This window comes from Culex pipiens, chromosome 3 (assembly GCF_016801865.2).
Source record: "Culex pipiens pallens isolate TS chromosome 3, TS_CPP_V2, whole genome shotgun sequence".
Taxonomy (NCBI): domain Eukaryota; kingdom Metazoa; phylum Arthropoda; class Insecta; order Diptera; family Culicidae; genus Culex; species Culex pipiens.
Genome location: NC_068939.1, coordinates 121,364,525 through 121,384,261, shown reverse-complemented (window position 1 = coordinate 121,384,261; position 19,737 = coordinate 121,364,525). Strand labels below are relative to the sequence as shown.

At 34.6% G+C, this 19,737-nt stretch overlaps 1 protein-coding gene across 2 annotated transcripts in view; it reads right to left on the bottom strand.

Annotated features, from left to right (window-relative positions):
* Positions 1-19,737, bottom strand: part of LOC120413063 (gonadotropin-releasing hormone receptor) — an 80,322-nt gene that overhangs the window by 45,458 nt on the left and 15,127 nt on the right. The window lies entirely within an intron of this gene.

Below are 19,737 nucleotides of genomic sequence, written 5' to 3'. Positions count from 1 at the left end.
CTTTTCATTTTCCAAAAAAAATCATGAGCAACTCTCTACGAAATCGGCCGATTTCGACCATTTTTATTTTTTGTATTTTTTTATTTGACTCAAACTTTGTGGGGGCCTTCCCTATGACCAAATAAGCTATTTTGCGTCATTGGTTCACCCATACAAGTCTCCATACAATTTTGGCTGCTGTCCATACAAAAATGGTATGTAAATATTCAAACAGCTGTAACTTTTGAATGGAGTTTCTGATCAATTTGGTGTTTTCGGCAAAGTTGTAGGTATTGTTGAGGACTTTTGAGAAAAAAGAGGTACACGAAAAAAAAATGGCAGATTTTTTTTATCAACATTTTTTTTACTAAAACTCAATTTTCCAAAATACGTATTTTTTGATTTTCGAGATTTTTTGATATGTTTTAGGGGACAAAAATCCGCAACTTTTGAGCCATAGAGAAACATGGTCAAAAAATCTGCCGCCGAGTTATGAATTTTTGAAAAAATAGTGATTTTTGGAAAAAAATTAAGTTTCATGCAAAAACAAGTTTGACATTACTTTTTAATGCAAAAAGGAATTTGCAATCGAAAAGTACTTTACAGATTTTTTGATAAAGGGCTCCGTTTTCAAGATATAGCCACCGAAAGTTTGATTTTAGCGAAATATTTGCAGTTTTTCAATTTTTAAAAATAGTGACCATGAGTCACCATTTTTATAAATATTTTTTTTTGAAAAGTTCAGAAAATTTGCTATAAAATTGTCTAAGAGACATTGAAGATTGGACCTCGGGTTGCTGAGATAGAGCCGCTTTAAGAAAAAGAAACACAAAAATTGAAGTTTTCTAAATCTCACCAAAACAACCCACCTTTTTCTAATGACGATATCTCAGCAATTAATGATCCGATTTTCAATGTTAATATATAAAACATTCGTGAAATTTTCCTATCTTTTCGAAAAAATATTTTGAAAGTTTTTAAATGTAGACTAGCATTTTAAATGGGCGTAATATTCAATGTTTAGCCCTCTTAAAATGTTAGTCTTGATTTAAAAATTTTCAAAATATTTTTTTCGAAAAGATCGGAAAATTTCACGAATGTTTCATGTATTAACATTGAAAATCGAACCATTAATTGCTGAGATATCGTCATTAGAAAATGGTGGGCTGTTTGGGTGAGACTTAGAAAACTTCAATTTTCGTGTTTATTTTTCTTTAAGCCGCTGTATCTCAGCAACCAGAGGTCCAATCTCCAATGTCTCTTAGACAATTTTATAGAAAATTTTCTGAACTTTTCAAAAAAAATATTTTTAGAAATGGTCAGAAATTCTTTTCACACAAACCTTTTTTAAATTTTTATTATGTCAGTTCAATTTTCATCCAAAATGTTCAAGGTACAAAAAGTTAAACAAATCTCAATGTTAATCTTGGCCGGAAGATCAAATGATATTACAAAAAAAAATCGTTAAAAAAGGTTGTCTAAAATAAAATAGTTTATATTTATTACATAAAAGCGTAATTATTGTTGTCCAACATATAAGCAAGCAATATCTCTAGTGATGAATGCTTCAGAAATAAATATTATCTGAATTAAACCTTGACATAAAATGTACAGACAAGCTGATTACAGTCATCCCACATATTCGGAACACCCACAAATTCGGAACACTTTTATGATAATTTGTCAATAGCATGCCAAAAGTAGCTTTTCTGTCGACCTTACTATTTTAAGAACCTTCATTAGGACATTATCTTGCTATTTCACTAGTAAAAGTAGTACTTTTTGAACAAAAAAACTTCATTCCAAGACTATTTTGTCCAGAGCAGCAAAACACTGCCTCCAAATGATACTATTTTTAAAAATTGAAATACTGCAAATATTTCGCTAAAATCAAACTTTCGGTGGCTATATCTTTAAAACGGAGCTCTTTATCAAAAAATCTGTGAAGTACTTTTCAATTGCAAATTCAATTTTGCATTCAAAAATAATGTCAAACTTGTTTTTGCATGAAACTTCGATTTTTTTCCAAAAATTTATAACTCGGCGGCAGATTTTTTGACCATGTTCCAAATCAAAAAATACAAATAAAATCCATTTCCGGTTTTGGTAGAGAATTGCTCAAATGACAGTGAAAAAAATTAAATATTTACATTTTCTTAAAAAATCATGTGATTTAATGATACACTTACTTAAACGGCTTGTCAAGCTCTTATTGGTTTATAATTAATTTTTATTCTCACTTTTAAATGGCCTGATCTCTTTCAAGTGTGTTGGATGTGAATCGTGCAGGTCTGAAATATTTTGTTTGTTTTGTAGATAATTTCCTGGGTTTTGTGCGGTCAAACCAATATCCGCTGGTCTGCAGCGAAATTATGTGAAAGTTTGATTTGTTTCGGACTTGGAATGATAATCTAAAATTATACCAATTTTAATGGTTTCCACTTAGGGGGAGAGGGGGTAATATGCACCCCCACGGGGCAAAATGCACCCTCTGCTTTTCTCGGTATTTGGAAGAATTTTCCGGGGAAAAAATCGTAGAAATTGGAAGCTTAACATTGCTAAACCATGCTGGAAAAATTTGAGCATCGTAGTATAAAAACAGCTTAAGTTATTTGCAAAACTTTAAAATGTTGTGTTTTCATCTAATTTTCATTGAACTTTCATTATGATTTTTGGACAATATAAAAAGCATTTATTGTTATTGTAAGTGTTGAGGTATATAGTTTTTGCCATAATCTTCACTATTCTGTAGATAGATGAGTCCAAAAACTTCAAAAAAAATGCATTTTTAATTAAATTTTCTGCAAAAAGCGTGGTCGGGGCAAAATGCACTGCTGTGAAGCTCCTTTGTAAAAACAGCGGTGTCATCTAGTGGTGACTAGTGAAAACTGCTTTTACCCGGTGCATTTTGCCCCGTTGTTGTAGTGCATTTTGCCCCAATGTTGCGGTGCATATTGCCCCGCATGGTTGTTTGAAATAAATGAAAAATGTTTTTAGAAATTTGATATTTTCGAACAATTTTGAAGTTTTTTTAAACTTTTTTCTCATGGATGACAAAGAACAATAGTTGTTTTAGAACATCGAAAAAAAATTCTTCCACAGTAATGCTGTAATGGTTGAGAAATCACAGATTTCCCCTAGGGGGTGCATATTACCCCCTCTCCCCTTACTTTAAATGGATTTTTGACAATTTTCCACATTAGCTCACGTCGATAGGAGATGTTAGGTTGTTGAGAGTAAACCCCTGGATGCTATAAAACGACTACGCTGTGGGTTGGTAAGCCAGGCACGAAAATCGAAGGATAATTAAATTGGGTTGTGGTTTTCGAAGCATCACGAGACTCAAATTTTATGTGCAACGTGGTAATAGTAATTTTAGAAATTCCATTCCTGTATGGTTGATTACTTTTGAAAATGTTTAACGTTTAAAAGTGATTTTTTTTTAGTTTTGCTTACAGTAAGATATTTTTTATGCGTTTTAAAATGCTATATTTAGCACTTAATAATGCAATGTTTAAACACGATAGTAAAACACAACTCTAAAGTTCTCTCTGTCTGAAAATATCTTCCAATACCTTTCTCACGAACAAAACCTGTAGGGTAGGGTAGTCATCAATGAGACACTTTTGGTTTTCAACTTTCAACGATTTTTCTAATTTTTTCATCAGCATGTCTTAATGAGCTTTTAGTTGCATTATCTTTCTTTTAATGTGTTTTATCATTGACCAAAATATGAGATCGATCCGACATCTACAGCCAGAGTTATTCAACTGTCTCATTGTAGACGCACTTGGCAGGAACAATGAGACAGCTGGGGAACAATGAGACACTCTACGAAAATCAACATTTTTCTAGCAAAACATCATGTTTTCGTATTGTTCCATTGCAGGTGACTTGCCTTGAACATTTTAGAGCAATTTTGCCAACATGAAACTTTTAATAACAAAAGTTACACTAAAAAGTATTTAAATTTTGTAAAATCCATATATTAATACCAAATAACTTTGTATTTTTGGTTAAATGAAGTTTAAACTCTATAAATATGCCAAAAATCACTTTTAATTCATGTTTTGAAAGATTTCCATCGATTTTGAAAAGTTTATTGAAGAAAAATCAAACTGTCTCATTGTTACCCATGGGCTGAAATGAGTGGGGAACAATGAGACAGTCCTGGATTCTGGGTGTATTCTAAATTTTGGCCAAATCTAATGAAAGGACATTGTAGCCCAACTTAATCCCTTTGGAACGTCGAAAGACATTTGAAGAAATATTAGTTTTGGTGTAAATGGCAGCCTACAAGCGAAAAAGTATTTTTTGTCCATGATTTACTTTTACATACCAGAATCAAACATTTATGAATTACTTTTCAAGGGAGCGTCCATAACCAAAGCCACTTATATGGCAGACGTGTATCCAGTAGACACACCTTTCCCCCAAATATGAGCCTGATTGGTTGAAACTACGACTTGTGAGAGCCATTTTATCATTGTTCCCCGTGTCTCATTGATGACTACTCTACCCTAATCCGTGTGGCTGGGAAAGTCGGTGGGAAAGCTTCTAATAGCTTTCTGCTGGGGAGGGGGAGGCAACCGGAAATAAGCAAGTTTTCCTGACACATTCTGTACAGTTAATAGTTGCAGCAGCAGCACTTACAGCCCCGGCAGCCCGGCTTAGTGCACGGTAGCATGCAATAGAACCGTCTAAGCCATGCCAGTGTGTACCGGGACATAAATGGGTGAGAACCGTGCAACGTGTTGTTGATTTGAGGGCAATTAAAACCCTATAGATTTGTGGAAAATGCCGTGAGAGGTGGTTATAGGTGGCGAGAAAAGTGGAAATTGTTTGTGTCATTACATTTTTTGAGTTGAGTTTACACGATAACAGCTTGTTTGTCTTCCAAAATGAGATTTCGTCACGTTTGAACAATTCTTCTAGATGAAATATTCGACAAAATGGCAAACAATCTCATAAATGCTGCCAAATATTTGCTAGCAAAGCAAACTCTATAATGGATGATGACTCTCAAGGTTCATTCACCCAAGCCCTCAGCAGTGGACCATATCCCAAATCTGTACTGGATTTGTTTTACCATTGGGGAAGCTCTTGTTCCCAGTGCAATCATCCATGCGATGTTTGAAATTGATTGCATTTTGATGAGCAAGGAGTCTCATCATACAGCTTTCAGTAAATCTAATCTCGGCAATCACTTTCAAAGAGCAAACAGTGCTCTAATTGGTTTTGTGAGGGGATTCTTTGCAAGAATCGTTTATTTACACAGGTAAAAATACTCAAATTAACAAAAATGTAAATTTACGCTTAAAAATTAGACTCATTTTGGGACCTTCCTTAGAGAGCTTTCTAAAAATACAGCTTGATTAAGCAATTCACTCACGTTGTTCTAGCAAACACGTGTCAAAAACTATTCCGAAAATTACTTGTCAGTGGGTGTTTTCTTGCTCTTAACGAAGATGTATGAATGGCACCAGAGCAGAGCCACCCACCGACACCTTACTCACAGCAGGAGTGTGTCCTTGTGCTAAGTGGAACCACGCCGGAATTTGAGCTTGATTGAATGTTTCACGGAAGATTTGGTTTCCCCTACCACCGCACACACATCCAATTTGTGTCGTGTGGGTGGCTTTTGGTACACGCTAATGTAAGAAGGATGCCAGGTGGGTGGCAAAATATTTACTGTTTGATTAATAGATGTTTGCCTTAATTAGGACTGCCTGTTTGATGATGCGGTTTTAAGCGTTGATATTGTAGGGAAAATAGTAATGTTAATTTACCTGCAGTGGGAGTGACATCTGTGAGGTGGATATTAGCCAAAATGGGATTTTTAAGTTTTTGCAGCATCTCAGAACTTAAACCATAAATTATATTTCTGTTTGAAGGAGGCATATGTAAGAAAACTGATTGGTACTAGGAAACCCATATTCACACATTCACCCTGCAACTCAAGTTAACTCTGTCGAAACAAAACAAGCCAGCAAGAGCAATAGCTATTAGCTAAGTTAGTTGTATTGCCACGTGGAGGTGTGTTCAGGAAATTCCTTATCGGGTTTGGGTAAGCTCTTGTTCGGAAAATTGACACTCATAAACAGCTATAGAAAAAGATTATGTGTCCAACTTGAAGCTTAATTTAGCCTTTTGAACAACTCCACCAACGCATCAAGTCATAGAAATTAGTGAATGTACTTTTTGCACATTGAGATGAAAATTGAGAGACCAAACGAAAAAAAAAAAAAATGACAAAAAAAACATTTGGAATGGGCCGAAAGGTATTTCCCCAAAGTTTGTAGGAGAATGAATGCGCTCAATGTACACATTGCATGCAATTTCTGGATTGTATGTTGTATGTTCAAAATCCTGAATCGTTATTTTTCATTTGGGAAAAATAACCCTAAAATAACGATTTTTTTATGACTTTTCACGGTTTATTATCAAAGTGTACAAATGATGTACAAAGTTGCAAACAAATTGTTTTTGATTTTTTTAAAAACAATTTTAACACAACGGACGATTGGATTTTATTTGAATCGTTTTATTTTAATGTTGAGCCATGTTCATTTCATTATTACATGTTTTTTGGTATCCTCATCCTCATCAACATTTAAAAAAACAGCGATCGAATTTTTTTTTATTGTAAAAAGGAAATAGCGATAATATTTTTTTTTTCATTTGAGATTTGAAAAAAAATTGCAATTGGGAAAAACACTTTTTAGTTCTGCATTGAGACATTTTTTAAAAGTTTTTGTTCATTAGTTTTTGTTGAATAAGGTTGTTTTAAACATTTTTCAAAGTTTGTTTATAGTTCAAAACCGTTTCAAAAAAGACGAAAAAAAAAAATAATTAAAGAAAATGGTAATTATGTGCATTCAGCAAAACCCGAGCAGACGGTAATAACTTTGAAATAACATTTTTTGATATTTGAAAATACTAAGCCAATAACAATTTATGTTATTTATAACAAGATTTGTTATTCGTCGTTATGATTTTTTTGTTATTGGATTGTTATTGTAATAACAGACTAATAACATTTTAAGTTATTCTTCGAACAAATCTTTGTTATTATTTTTTGTTATTTTAACAACTAATCCGATCAATCATTGGGTTATTCTTCCATAACAAAAAATGTTATTCTCAAGATGTTTTTGCTTTCAATCAATATCAGACCAATAACAAATTTTGTTATGATAACATAAAGTGTTATTCAAATCTTATGCAAAAATTGAATTTTCATGAAGAATCCATAACACTTTCTGTTATTTTAACAGTATTTGTTATTGAAATGGCATGAATTTTGTTATTACCGTCTGCCCGGGAAGGCATTTTTTCACTGTCTATTTTTTTGTCAAATTATTTTTTTATAAACTAATGATTTGAAATCAATTGTACGGATGTGAAATGCACTTTTATTTTTTTTTCGTTAAAATGTTTTGGCTTGTTATTTAAATTTTTATTCCCCCCCTCTCTCGACCACGGTTTGAGTCGAGGAAGAAAAACTTTTTTAATATTTGCATCGGCCTAATAAAATGATAAAAAACACTCATTGAAAAGAGTTTTTTGCACTGAAAAAAAAAAGAAATTTGAAAATGTTGATTTAGGTGGCACACCACCCCATCCTGAACTTTGGAAGCACTCGCAGAAGCCAATCGTCGATCAGCTCAATCTTCGCCATCCTGTGGACGTTGTCGGCCCGATTAAGTTTATTGTAATATTTAATTTATGGTTGGAAAACATTAAATTAATTTAGATTTTTTAGTTATTTATTTTTTTCAAAAAGCTGCTCAAACAACTTTGAATATTTGAAAAAAAAAAATATTTTTTTTGATGAGTAGGAGACGGAAAAAAGTTACCCGAGCAGACGGAAATAACTTGGGAATAACATTTTTTGATATTTGAAAATACTAGGCCAATAACATTTTATGTTATTTATAACAAGATTTGTTATTCGTCGTTATGATTTTTTTGTTATTGGATTGTTATTGTAATAACAGACTAATAACATTTTTAGTTATTCTTCGAACAAATCTTTGTTATTATTTTTTGTTATTTTAACAACTAATCCGAACATCCCAATAACAGTTGGAGTTATTCTTCCATAACAAAAAATGTTATTCCAAAGTTGTTTTGGCTTTCAACCAATATCAGACCAATAACAAATTTTGTTATGATAACATAAACTGTTATTAAACCCTTATGCAAAAATGGATTTTTCATGAAGATTCCATAACACTTTTTGTTATTTTAACAGTATTTGTTATTGAAATGGCATGAATTTTGTTATTACCGTCTGCCCGGGTACTAAATAATATTTGAAATAGCTTTTTTTTATTATGTTTGAATTTTACAAAAATTGTGAATAGTGAATTTACATTTTTTACAATATTATGTTTGAATTTATTTGCAAAAAAAAGATAAGAATAGAAAAGTTGAAATAGTTTTTTTAATTTAAATTTGAAAATGTGTTTTTTTGTGATTTTGTTATGTTTTCAATCTATTTGGTTCCATCAAGGTTGCTGGTTTGAAATTTTGGAATCTCATTTGTTTTTAACGATCTTGTCATTTTGTTATTTGTGATTCAACCTACACAGAGAGCATTTTAATGCACTTTAAACTTCTCAACGCACACTTATCCTGTCCCAATTGCAATGTTGTACCACCAGAGTTGTGCGAAATGAGGCTTATTCCCGGTAATTGTGTGATAATGCATCAAGCGTTTTACACGTGTGTGGTGTTGCTGGGTAAACAACTCATTTCTCAGATTTTCTCGCTCGTTTGCCACTCGAGGGGCTCGCTTTTCGAGTCCTCGACGGCAGGTTCTGGGAAGAAATGATTTACTTCAGCCACATGAGAAAACATAAAATTTTCCGCCACGCTCCGGCCCCGGTGAAGTGAGAGGTGAGGCTAACAAGCCCCCAAGTCGACGCTCATTAATTGCCCACTTTCAGTCTGGTTTCCGACGGTTCTTCGTGGTTCTAATGGAGCGCTTTTGTATAAAAAAGCGAAAGAAGAATTTTTTTTACAAAACACTTTTTGCGAGAGCCACCCTAAAAGCAGTGAGTGATGTGAGCGATGTGTACGTGTGCTATCCATTAAACCCAGGCACTGAAGTGAACCTGATGTCAGGTGACAACTGAAAGATGAGAACGTCAAAAAAAAGGTGGACAGCACTTTGGCCTTAATGAATGCTGGGGACATATTTCGACCGAGAGTTGGTGGATGATGGTGTTGGAATGAAATGACCAAGCCTTCAACCCGAAAGGGTTCTTGTCCAGTGCAAATTGAAGTGCTGGTAAGCTCGAATTAGAATGTGGCAAGATTTTTTATTAGCCAACAAAAAATGGTCAAAAATAAGGGCATTAGAGGCGTCCCAAAAATGTATAAAGGGACCATCCACAAACCACGTGGACACTGTTTTTGTAAATCCCAACCCCCCCCCCACTCGTGGACAATTGTCCATACAAAACTTTTTTGCATGGAGCGTGGACAATCGCCATACTCCCCCCCCCCTAAAGTGTCCACGTGGTTTATGGATGGTCCCAAAGCGGTCACAAAGATTTTGCGTTACCACTTTTTTTTGGGACAGCCTAATGTTGGCCTAATGTGCCTAAAGTTTTTTTAAATGCAGTCCAGTTGCTTTGCAAAAAAAAAAAAAACAAAAAACAAAAAACAAAAAACAAAAAACAAAAAACAAAACAACAAAACAACAAAAAACAAAACAACAAAACAACAAAACAACAAAACAACAAAACAACAAAAAACAAAAAACAAAAAACAAAAAACAAAAAACAAAAAGTGCGAAGTCCAAGTTAGTGAGAATTGCGCAATATCTTCGTTCAAAAATTATGTATCCGCTACAAATCAATTAATTTCAGATCACAACAAGCAAAGAAAATTATTGAATACTAATCACACAGGGCGTGAAAGGGCAGCAAATGACCAGAAGGTCAAATCCGCCAGAAATAAATTAATGAACAACATGGCGTAGAAGCATAACATTAGTTTGTTATCAAGGTTGTAAAGCATGATTTAAGAACAAGTAATTTAGCGTATCACATATGGGTAATTCTCTACCAACTCACACGAAATCGGGAAAAGTTGCCCCGACCCCTCTTCGATTTACGTGAAACTTTGTCCTAAGGGGTAACTTTTGTCCCTGATCACGAAACCGAGGTCCGTTTTTTGATATCTCGTGACGGAGGGGCGGTACGACCCCTTCCATTTTTGAACATGTGAAAAAAGAGGTGTTTTTCAATAATTTGCAGCCTGAAACGGTGATGAGATAGAAATTTGGTGTCAAAGGGACTTTTATGTAAAATTAGACGCTCGATTTGATGGCGTACTCAGAATTCCGAAAAAACGTATTTTTCATCGAAAAAAACACTAATTTTTTTTTAAAAATTCTCCCATTTTCCGTTACTCGACTGTAAAATATTTTGGAACATGTCATTTTATGGGAAATTTAATGTACTATTTGAATCTACATTGACCCAGGAGGGTCATTTTTTCATTTAGAACAAAATTTTTCATTTTAAAATTGCGTGTTTTTTCTAACTTTGCAGGGTTATTTTTTAGAGTATAACAATGTTCTACAAAGTTGTAGAGCAGACAATTACAAAAATTTTGATATACAGACATAAGGGGTTTGCTTATAAACATCACGAGTAATCGCGATTTTAGGAAAAAAAGTTTTGAAAAAGTTGGTCGTCATCGATCATTGCCGTTCATGGTCACCCGCGACAGACACGGACGACGGAACAAAGAGAAACGCCAAAAGTAACTTTTTCAAAACTTTTTTTTCGTTAAATCGCGATAACTCGTGATGTTTATAAGCAAACCCCTTATTTCTATAAATCAAAATTTTTGTAATTGTCTGCTCTACAATTTTGTAGAACATTGTTGCACTCTAAAAAATAACCCTGCAAAGTTAGAAAAAAACACGAAATTTTAAAATGAAAAATTTTGTTCTAAATGAAAAAATGACCCTTCTGGGTCAATGTAGATTCGAAAAGTACATTAAATTTCCCATAAAATGACATGTTCCAAAAATTTTTACAGTCGAGTAACGGAAAATGGGAGAATTTTTAAAAAAAATTTAGTGTTTTTTTCGATGAAAAATACGTTTTTTCGGAATTCTGAGTACGCCATCAAATCGGGCGTCTAATTTTACATAAAAGTCCCTTTGACACCAAATTTCTATCTCATCACCGTTTCAGGCTGCAAATTATTGAAAAACACCTCTTTTTTCGCATGTTCAAAAATGGAAGGGGTCGTACCGCCCCTCCGTCACGAAATATCAAAAAACGGACCTCGGATTCGTGATCAGGGACAAAAGTTACCCCTTAGAACAAAGTTTCACGCAAATCGAAGAGGGGTCGGGGCAACTGCTGTGTGAGTTGGCGGAGAATTACCCATATATAAAAATAAAAGTGAATAGAAAAAGTGTATTTCCTTTTCAAATCAGTTTCCAGCAATTTTCCACCCAGGTAAAGTTAATGGAAATCGAAAGTGTAGGCGAGCAACTTGGCTACAAACTCTTTTCTTTTTGTTGGAAAAGTGAACCTCGCCTGATAACATTCATCGTGAATCCATTAGTCGTTCGGCGTAATTTCCGTCTCTTTTTACCTTGATTCCAGGACTCGAAAAGTTTCCGGCACTTTTTAGTGGTTCCGAGGCAACTCAATACCGGGTGTTAATAAATTACGCCTGAATTTTATGCAGTGGTGCAAGTTTCAATAATCCTTAAATTTCATTTAAAATTTAATAAATTCACTTTCAATTGCAATGCTCTGCAGAGAGAGATGTAATTTATTCCAAAATTCGACTTCATCGCATTTAGTTGGTTTATTTATGCTTTCGAGGTGTTAAGCTTAAGCAAACACCTACACAGAAACACCAAGTTTGCCTAGTTATCCTAGCTTTTTTTTCGGGAGGGGAATGTGCTCGACAGCAAAACTCATACACCATGAAAGCTTGGCTTGCGAAAAATGGCGTTAAATTATGAAAACAATTCTCTCCCTCCGTTGCAAATCCCGGGTGCGAACATAATCGTAATTCAGATTGTAGATTGTCTTTCGGTGGGTGGTGTAAAATTACTTGTTTGCTAGCATTTGGAATGTAAGTGAGTTGCTCGTATTTTTGAGCGCAAGGTTTAAATTGGTGTGAATTTCATCTCTGGTTGGGTGGTCACAGGAATATTCGTTCGTTTGCAGTTGACTTCAGACAACATTAGTTTTGCTGTAAGTTTGTTTCTAAAATTTTATCAACAATTTAATTAAAATACAGAGTTTGAAGTCGTTTTGCGTTTTCATTTTCCCACATCGCAAATAATTTCAACTCGTTTCAAACCTTGCCATCGAAATAAACCAGCAAGAGGCTAGTAACCAGTGGAATCCACTTTTTGGGCAGAAACCCCGCTCGAATATTGCTCCTCGTTATCGCGTCGTGAATCTAACGCTTGAGGACGTTCGTTAGGTCAGCTTTCATATCAAAAAAGGGTAGATGAATCTATTTTTGAACGGTTTTTTTGCCATTTAAAAACTTTTAGACATCTAATTGATCTAATAGAATTTGTGAAGATTTCTATCCTAAGATTTTTGAAACCAGAAAGTTGGTCACCCTAATAACATGTGTGTTAGTGTGCACGGAAGATTCGGTGTGACGAGTTGTGTGTTTCTGTACGTGTGCCTTTCCCGTAGCGGCTCTTCACTTTTGCTGACGGTGGAAAATGCAGAGTAAGACCCACTGCCATTTTTTTCCCGTGACATCTAACGTAGTGCACGTCGACGACCGAAAGCACTTTAGTTGGTCCTTTGTGAGTCTTTATTATTTTAATGAAGCACGCCGTGTCACCTTATTAACAGAGATTGCACCTCTCGTAAGCGGCACATTTGTTGCACTCAGCTCAAAGATGAACTTTAAAGCTTTGATGAATGTGTGAAGCCTGGGAAAAAGTGGGTAGTATGTTTCTTTTGCTCCGATTTTCAGACCGGTCATTCATCAAACCCCGTTGTCATTTTCAATATATCTATGACGGGGTTAACCCTTTTCAAACGGGAAATATGACAGGAAATTGGGTGATTCACACTCTGATTGCCTTCTTAGGTTCTTTGGTTATTCGCACACGCAGAAAAATAAGGCATATTTGAATCAACAACGTTTTGTTGATTTGAAAATCATATTTTTTGTTGAATCAACGCTAAACGTCAAAGCAGCTTTTTTCTGCGTGCAGTATTTTTTAAAACTGATCTAAATGTTCTCTACGATTTTGCGAATCGTCTTTTTTTTAGTATATTACGCAATTTTTTCACATTGAAAGTAGACCAATAGTTTTCAAGATATCGTCAGTTGAAAATGGTAGGCTGACAGTTGGTGACACTTAGAAAAATCATTTTCATCGATTCACATTTATTGTGAGGCTGATCTCAGAAACAAATTGCCTGACTTTAAGAGTCTTTCAAAAATATTTTTTGAAGGGTGCTTTTCTTTCAAGATGTTTTTTAAGTTGCAAAAACTCGAAAATTTGTACCTAAAAGTAGTTACAGTCCAGACTCGATTAACCGAAAGTCTCGGACAAATTTCACTTCGGGTAATCAAATCTGCGGATAATCGAATCACGAACAAAAATCGTTGTATTATTTTCTATGCTTGAGCTTAGTTTTGATCCATAAACTACTCTCAAATGAATTAGAATTTTAAATCCAAGATGGCGGCCAAAATGGCGGTGATCAAAAATCAAAATCAAACCATCCACTTTAACAACCCCCAGGAGCAACGCTCTACAGAATCGACCATTTATATTTTTTGTATTTTTTGATTTGGCTCAAACTTTGTGAGGGCCTTCCCGGGCAGACGGTAATAACAAAATTAATAATATTTCAATAACAAATCCTGTTAAAATGACAAAAAGTGTTATTATTTTATCCTGAAGTTCAACTTCAAGAAGAAAAAATAATAACAGTTTCTGATAAAATAACAAAATTTGGTATTGAAGTGATATTATATTGAAAATGCTTAATAACACGCTAATAAGAGGAAATGTTATACATGTCAAAAACTCTCCTAATAGAGCAATTCCAGCCCAAATCAGGAATTTTTCTGGTACTTTTGTACCCGACCCTCTCCGATTTCAATCAAACTTTGTAGACATGTTATCCTAGGCCTATATAAGCCATTTTTGTGTATATGGAGCCAAAAGTACTCGAAAATAACATTTGAGAAGGGCGTAAGGGTTATAAATATTTTTGTATTTTGTAATTTAAAAATTACTGTATCTCGAAGCCGTTGCGTCGTATCAAAAAGTGGTCAAAGACAAACTTGTAGGAAATTGGACGGGCTTTCTGAAAAAAAATACACTGAAACAAAAATACACGCCACATTTATGAGATTTTTTGATTTTTAAGTCTAAAACTTAAATTTAAAGGTGATGTCACGATTTTTTTTCGTTCAAAATTTTTGAGGAAATAGCCTAAAATGTTACCAAAAGACTGATGAAAAATGCAGGATGGTATGTCTCTCCTAAAAAAATACAAAAATCATTTACTAAAACAGTTTTTTTGAAAAGTGGTCTAAACGTCAAAATTTTTAAAAACCGGTAATGGCAATCGATTCTCCAGACAATTTTACATAAAAGTCTCCATATTGACCATGGTCCTATGTCCAATCCTTGGGAAGATACAGCGGTTTTAATAATAATTTTTTTGAAAAAACGTGTTTTTTGGTGGTTTTTGGTAATTTCTATATGACAGACTTGGTTTTTCAGTCTCGTAAATATTTTTACCGGAAAGCTCGTCCAATTTCCCATAAGTTTGTCTTTGACAGCATTTCAATTGGATGTAAGGGCTTACAGATATAAGCTTAACTACATTGTTAATAACTGAAAATAGAATATTTTTTTCAGTGTGGTAGAAACCTGGATAGTAAATAAGCTTATATCTGTAAGCCCTTACATCCAATTGAAATGCTGTCAAAGACAAACTTATGGGAAATTGGACGAGCTTTCCGGTAAAAATATTTACGAGACTGAAAAACCAAGTCTGTCATATAGAAATTGCCAAAAACCACCAAAAAACACGTTTTTTCAACATTTTTATTATTAAAACCGCTGTATCTTCCCAAGGATTGGACATAGGACCATGGTCAATATGGAGACTTTTATGTAAAATTGTCTGGAGAATCGATTGCCATTACCGGTTTTTAAAAATTTTGACGTTTAGACCACTTTTCAAAAAAACTGTTTTAGTAATTGATTTTTGTATTTTTTTAGGAGAGACATACCATCCTGCATTTTTCGTCAGTCTTTTGGTAACATTTTAGGCTATTTCCTCAAAAATTTTGAACGAAAAAAAATCGTGACATCACCTTTAAATTTAAGTTTTAGACTTTAAAATCAAAAAATCTCATAAATGTGGCGTGTATTTTTGTTTCAGTGTATTTTTTTTCAGAAAGCCCGTCCAATTTCCTACAAGTTTGTCTTTGACCACTTTTTGATACGACGCAACGGCTTCGAGATACAGTAATTTTTAAATTACAAAATACAAAAATATTTAAAACCCTTACGCCCTTCTCAAATGTTATTTTCGAGTACTTTTGGCTCCATATACACAAAAATGGCTTATATAGGCCTAGGATAACATGTCTACAAAGTTTGATTGAAATCGGAGAGGGTCGGGTACAAAAGTACCAGAAAAATTCCTGATTTGAGCTGGAATTGCTCAATAACAAAATTTGTTATTCGTTCGGTATACTGACTTAGAATTAAAATTACCATAAATCGCACAAATGGAAAAGTTTCTAAGTGTTCATAACACAATCTCTTATTTCTTATGTTAAAAATGTTTAGATCTTTGGGATAATGTTGTCTAATTTCGTCGGGGTCATTATTTTGGCCATGAAATGGGGGACTTAAGCTAAAATTATTCTAAAAAGTTGAAATTCTGAAAGTCCCCTAAGGGCTGGTTAGAACTATGGGATAGTTTTGACCCATTTCGTCGGGATCATTAAGCTAAAATTATTCTTAAATGTTGAAATTTTGAAAGTTGATTTTTTTAATTAATTGATATACCCCCTAAAGGACTTTGTTTAAAATGGTTAGAACTATGGGATAATTTTGACCAATTTGGTCGGGATCATTATTTTGGCCATGAAATGGGGACCTTAAGCTTGAACTATTCTAAATAGTTGAAATTTTGAAAGTTGATTTTTTTGATTATTTGATAGTTTCCACGTGGTTTATGCTTGGTCCCTTTTGTCATTGGGGAACTATACTCTTATTCAGCCTATTTGTATTATCGGCCTATCAGCACTTTGATCATGAATTACAGCTTCTGAAAATGTTGATTTAAAAGCGGAAAACGGCAAAAGTGATGAGAATTTGTCGAACGGCTTAGAGTGATTAAAATGGGTATATTTCCCCTACTTTGATTATTCGAAGTCCCATACAAACCATCGGATAATCGATAGTTTGGACAATCGAAGCTTTGGATAATCGACTTGGTATAACTTGAAAACGGTACATTTTATTAAAAAAATAAAGCTCTTATCGAAAGATTATTTATATTTTTGTTGTCCAGATGATTGAAAAAACGATCTGGCTTTCTCACTGAGGTAAGCCTATAATCCTGCTCTAAAAGTTAACTTTTTATTAAAAGCTTGTAGAATAAATGTACACTAATGGACTCAGAATCGAAAACTAAATGTCTGTCCGGCTGTGTGTAGAGATGTATGTGTGTGACCAAATTGTCACTCAGTTTTCTCAGCACTGGTTGAACCGATTTTTTACGAACAGGTCACATCCGACGATTGAATTGTTTGAAGGTGCGATAAGTAGTTCTAAAGTTATGTGTAAAAAAGTGTTTTCACATATATCCAGATCTTACTTAAATGCATGACAACTATGTCTGAACCAGCCCTGTCTCAAGTTATGAGCACTTAAGTGCACTTTTTTGAGGCCGGATCTCACTTAAATACATGTAAATTATGTCTGGATCCATCATCTGACCAATCGTTGGTTAGGTAATCGAAAGACCTTTCCAACGAATCCAAAACATTTTTGATCTGGCAACCCTGTCTCAAGTTATGAGCACTTTAGTGATATGTGTGTATTTTTTGTTATTCCGGATCTAAACAAAATTTGAAAAAATGTGTCAAAACCCATCATTTGAAATTTCATCCATTGTTGGTAATGAATGAGGAAGGCACCAACCACATAGGTGGATTAAGTAAGTTTTTTTTTCAAAAAATCGCATCTCCTAAACCAGATTTTGCACAATGCATTATAGACAACAGAACACAAACTACTTACAGAAAAAAGCTTGTTGCTCCCTGAGTCTAGTCAAGTTTCAAAACATCATAAATCATCAATATTGTGTTGCCGTGATAAACCATTACAAGTACCTTTTTTCTGGTATAATACACACACACACACACACGACCAACGCTTTATGGTGAAAAACTTTTGCAAAGCTCTCTATTATATGATCTAAGCCAGAACTGGCGAAGAATAATGATGGCGCCAACGTGGCTGATCGATTCCAGCCGAGGAAACACCTACAACGCCTACAACAGCACGACGTTCGAGCCGGTTCCGATTTCCGAGTGATGGAGGAATTTCACAGAATTTTTGAAATTAAAACGAAATCAGGCAACCCCCTAGCCAAGTTTGTGTTACTTTCAAGCAAAGATTTCAGCACATCAAAATGGAAATTCCGTTCGGCTTTCCGTTAAAATTAATCGAATATGAAAACCAATCACCGAAAATATTGTAAAGTCAATGAGTCTTATCGGAATTGGGCGCTGTGGCCCTCGGTTTCGTCGCTTGTGTGCTATCTTGGGACACGGCTGCTGTAAAAAGATAGGACTTGTCACAAGATAGCACACAAGCGACGACGGTTTATCGTTGGAGAAAACATTGTTCACGGAATTGCCTGGAGGGTGCAGCAGCTTCTCTGTAATCGTTTCGTATGGGTCTCCATTTTTCCGATCTGGCAATTCCCAAAGATTCTCTGTTGCAGACAGTCGAAGTTAAACGAAACGAAACTATTGGCACTACGCCCCCCGGGGCATGGCCTTCCTCTAACGTGGGATTTCTGCTCCAGCGCCTCTGACGAGACAGGAGAAACCGGGACCGACGTTTTACTTCACCATCCGATAGAAGCTCAGTGGATAAGGCGGGAATCGAACCCGCGTCTCATAGCATCATCGGGATCGGCAGCCGAAGCCGCTACCCCTGCGCCACGAGATCCACGAAGTTAAACGAATTCATGCGAATTTCGTTCAAATCGTGGAACTTTTAGGAAGAGCAAGAGAGTTCGTTTAGGGCCCCTCATGAAATTGCTAAATTTATTATCACAATAATGTTTGCATGAATCTTGGCGTGAACGCTTATTGAATTTTTTCGACGCAATAAAAAGTTTGAAGACTGACAAAAGTCAAGTTTTCCCAAACACCGCCTTTTAGTGTCATATTTTTTTTTGATTTTAATCTTTGCAAATAAAGCTGCGGAAAATTACGAAATTTTAACTGTTCTAATTTGGCAAGTAATAATTTATTGATTAAAAAAATATGAAATTTAGCACATTTTTTCCAGCGTTTTTCAATTTAATACAATTTAAAATCAGGGAAGTTCTGATATTTCTTATAGGGTAATTCTCCGCCAACTCACACAGCAGTTGCCCCGACCCCTCTTCGATTTGCGTGAAACTTTGTCCTAAGGGGTAACTTTTGTCCCTGATCACGAATCCGAGGTCCATTTTTTGATATCTCGTGACGGAGGGGCGGTACGACCCCTTCCATTTTTGCACATGCGAAAAAAGAGGTGTTTTTCAATAATTTGCAGCCTGAAACGGTGATGAGATAGAAATTTGGTGTCAAAGGGACTTTTATGTAAAATTAGACGCCCGATTTGATGGCGTACTCAGAATTCCGAAAAAACGTATTTTTCATCGAAAAAAACACTAAAAAAGTGTTAAAAATTCTCCCATTTTCCGTTACTCGACTGTAAAAAATTTTGGAACATGTCATTTTATGGGAAATGTAATGTACTTTTCGAATCTACATTGTCCCAGTGGGGTCATTTTTTCATTTAGAACAAAATTTTTCATTTTAAAATTTCGTGTTTTTTCTAACTTTGCAGGGTTATTTTTTAGAGTGTAACAGTGTTCTACAAAGTTGTAGAGCAGACAATTACAAAAATTTTGATATAGATACATAAGGGGTTTGCTTATAAACATCACAAGTTATCACGATTTTACGAAAAAAAGTTTCAAAAAAGTTGGTCGTCATCGATCATGGCCGTTCATGGTCACCCGCGACAGACACGGACGACGAAACAAAGAGAAACGCAAAAAGTAACTTTTTCAAAACTTTTTTTCGTAAAATCGCGATAACTTGTGATGTTTATAAGCAAACCCCTTATGTCTATATATCAAAATTTTTGTAATTGTCTGTTCTACAACTTTGTAGAACATTGTTACACTCTAAAAAATAACCCTGCAAAGTTAGAAAAAACACGAAATTTTAAAATGAAAAATTTTGTTCTAAATGAAAAAATGACCCTTCTGGGACAATGTAGATTCGAAAAGTACATTAAATTTCCCATAAAATGACATGTTCCAAAATTTTTTACAGTCGAGTAACGGAAAATGGGAGAATTTTTAAAACTTTTTTAGTGTTTTTTTCGATGAAAAATACGTTTTTTCGGAATTCTGAGTACGCCATCAAATCGGGCGTCTAATTTTACATAAAAGTCCCTTT